This window comes from Diadema setosum, chromosome 18 (assembly GCF_964275005.1).
Source record: "Diadema setosum chromosome 18, eeDiaSeto1, whole genome shotgun sequence".
NCBI lineage: Eukaryota > Metazoa > Echinodermata > Echinoidea > Diadematoida > Diadematidae > Diadema > Diadema setosum.
The window spans coordinates 20761966-20765704 of record NC_092702.1 but is presented as its reverse complement, the minus strand read 5'-3'; positions in this window follow the sequence as shown (position 1 = coordinate 20765704).

The following is a 3739-nucleotide window of genomic DNA, read 5'->3' as shown; positions in this document are numbered from 1 at the left end:
TATGTTGCTGCTTTCACTCAATCCACATTTCTTTTTGGGTTTTGGTTTCCTGCAATGATGGTCGTGATGGTAGAGGTGACGATGGTAAGTGATGAGAAGGACTATAGGGTTGGCAATAATAAAGTGAACATCAAAAAATTATTTATAGAGCAATTCAAACCGTGATACTAGAGCAATTTTGCACATGTATGGACTGGGGAAATGAATTGATTTTGATGGAAATAGCACATCTTTTGATTTTTAAATGCCGATCGAAAATACCTTTTTAAAGCTGATTAAATTAAAATATTTATAGAGAGATTTCATCGATATCGATCAAAATCGATGATTACTAGCTCCCCCCCCCCCCCCCCGCAGTTTCTCTTCCCGGCTTCCCCATCTTCATCATGGATGTTATTGCATGAGAATGTAACCATATACGTTGATATATGAACCTGAACTAAAAAGGAGCCTATACTACGCCTTTCTGAATCATTGTGAAGTTGGAGGATAAACCCAAATTAACCCAGGAGTTCATCCATGTTACCCAAGACCAAGTGCCCTCTTCGAATCTGGTTCAATGTTAACAATATATAGCAATCGCTGCAGACCTAAATATTTGTGAATTTTGTGAATTTTATTGACTCTTTCGACCCCCTCTCGGGGTATGAGAGTAGCAAACAAAGAGTATAAATAACAATATACCAGTAAATACAATACTCAAAGATTACACATGACACAAAAGATACAAGATTATAGTGTATATGGGAATACAAACATGAGTAAAATGAAAATATACAGACGTTAATCTACATGTAAATAGCAGATTACAAATTTGACAAAGAAGGTTGCTTCACTAACCTACCGGTACATGTCGCTACGTAGATATAATACTTTGATTATGATTTATTCCAAGCTTCAATTAGATTTCCAATTTACTCTTTGCAAGATATTGATGACGACGTCGAGTTTGCATGCATCCTTACTGGCGCAAGTCTCGCGAGACACAGGAAAAAGTGTCAGCAGACGGCGAACAAAACTACAGAAATACCACCTAAGGCAAAGCGGAACGCGATGGCGATGACATGTGAAGTGGAAACACACACACACACACACACACGCACTCACACACACACACACACACACACACAAACACTCACACACGCGCATACACATACCCATACACACAAACCCGTTGTTATGTTTCTGGTTGAAGGACGGCGTCCCATTCTCACATTGTCTGATTCTGTGGTTAGCAGACGACCATGCCAATGGTACTCTGTATGTGCGTACTTGATTATACTGTGTAACGGTACGAACTCAACGTCTAACTGTGAAATCCACGCACATGCGTACAAAAACCAACTTGTACACTGATAGTCTTTGCTCAAGTGGCACAATGGGCAATTTCGACGCGTTAGGGTTACGGAAAAAAAAAATCGCGGGGCTGGTGCAGCCTTTTTTTTTGGGGGGGGGGGGTGGGGGGGGTGGGGGGGAGAAGCTTTGTGCCCCCCTCCCCCCCCCCCCACACACACTTTACAGGGATCGGATGCCCCACTCTTTTGCATGAAATATAAAGTGGGAGAAAAGTGGCAGCAAAAATATAAAGACTTTTTGTTCTTTTTGCTTTTTTTTTTTTTTTGCTTGTCAGACGATTTTCGGCGGAAAATCAAACCTTAAAAGTATGAAAACATTTTTTTTTTTGGAAATATCTGTGAGAGGGAGCGGAACGACCGATCGGGGGAAGGGTGTGTGTGGGGGGGGGTATCCCTCTCCCACTCGAGGAAGATTTTGCATTTTCAGACCTGAAATTCAGCGATCTGGTGCTCACTTGTGGTGAAAATTTTGTTTTCTTTTCTTTAAAAAAAAACAATAAGAAAATGAAATATTCACAATATATTATTGAATGACAAAATCGTGGTATTTCAGCTCTTGCTGTGCGACATCACTGTGCAGGCCTATACTAAATAATGGGGCCTATCATCGGCGTAGACAGGATTTGATCTTAGGAGGAGCGGTTATGTGAGGGAACGAATCAAGCGAGGGGGGAGGGTATGGTAGGGGGGTTTCCCCCTCCTACGGTGAAATCTCTTTGCGTTGAAAATTTTGACATTTTTCAGTCCCAAAACTGCCGTTTGTAGCTATATTCTTCGCTTTGGAAATTAAGGGGGGCACACCAGGCGCAACTGCTGTCAATCACTGGCAGCAACATCAGGAGAATGGCATAGCGATTAAATGCGAGCGAGCGGAGCGAGCGAGCATGAGAATTTTAACATTTTACAGTCTAAAAACTGCCGTTTGTAGCTATACTTTTTCGCTTTGGAAATTAAGGGGGGCCGCATCAGGCGCATCTGCTGGCAATTACTGGCAGCAACATCAGGAGAATGGCATAGCAGTTAAATGCGAGCAAAGGGGCGAGCGAGCTTGAAAATTTTGACATGTTACAGTCCAAAGACTGCCGTTTGTGGTTGTATTTTTTCGCTTTGGAAATTATGGGGGCACACCGGGCGCAACTGCCGGCAATCGGGCAGCAACATCAGAATGGCATAGCGATTAAATGCGAGCGAGCGAAGGGAGTGAGCTTGAAAATTTTGATATTTTACAGTCCCACATGTCCTTTGTGGCTGTACTAGTATTTTTTCGCTTTGACATTTTCCAGTCCCCAAAACTGTCGTTTATGGCTGTATTTTTTCGCTTTGGAAATTAAGGGGCGCACCGGGCAAAAACTGTTGGCAATTACTGGCAGCAACATCAGGAGAATGGAATAATAATTAAATGCGAGCGAGCGAAGCGAGCGAGCTTCAAAAATTTTACATTTTACAGTCCCCAAACTGCCGTTTATAGCTATATTTTTTCGCTTTGGAAATTAAGGGGGGCGCACCTGCTCACAATCACTGGCAGCAACATCAGGAGAATGGCATAGCGATTAAATGCGAGCGAGCGGAGCGAGCGAGCTTGAAAATTTTGACATTTCACAGTCTAAAAACTGCCGTTTGTAGCTATACTTTTTCGCTTTGGAAATTTAGGGGGCACACCGAGTGCAACTGCCGGCAATTACTGGCAGCAACATCAGGAGAATGGCATAGCGGTTAAATACGAGCGAGCGAAGCGAGCGAGCTTCAAGATTTTGACATTTGACAGTCCAAAAACTGCCTTTTGTTATAGCTATATTTTTCGCTTTGGAAATCAAGGGGGCGCACCGGGCGAAAACTGCTGGCAATTACTGGCAGCAACATCAGGAGAATGGAATAATAATTAAATGCGAGCGAGCTTCAAAAATTTGACATTTTACAGTCCCCAAACTGCCGTTTGTAGCTATATTTTTCGCTTTGGAAATTAAGGGGGCACACCGAGTGCAACTGCCGGCAATTACTGGCAGCAACATCAGGAGAATGGCATAGCGGTTAAATACGAGCGAGCGAAGCGAGCGAGCTTCAAAATTTTGACATTTGACAGTCCAAAAACTGCCTTTTGTTATAGCTATATTTTTCGCTTTGGAAATCAAGGGGGCGCACCGGGCGAAAACTGCTGGCAATTACTGGCAGCAACATCAGGAGAATGGAATAATAATTAAATGCGAGCGAGCTTCAAAAATTTGACATTTTACAGTCCCCAAACTGCCGTTTGTAGCTATATTTTTCGCTTTGGAAATTAAGGGGGGCGCACCTGCTCACAATCACTGGCAGCAACATCAGGAGAATGGCATAGCGATTAAATGCGAGCGAGCGAGCTTGAAAATTTTTTACATTTCACAGTCTAA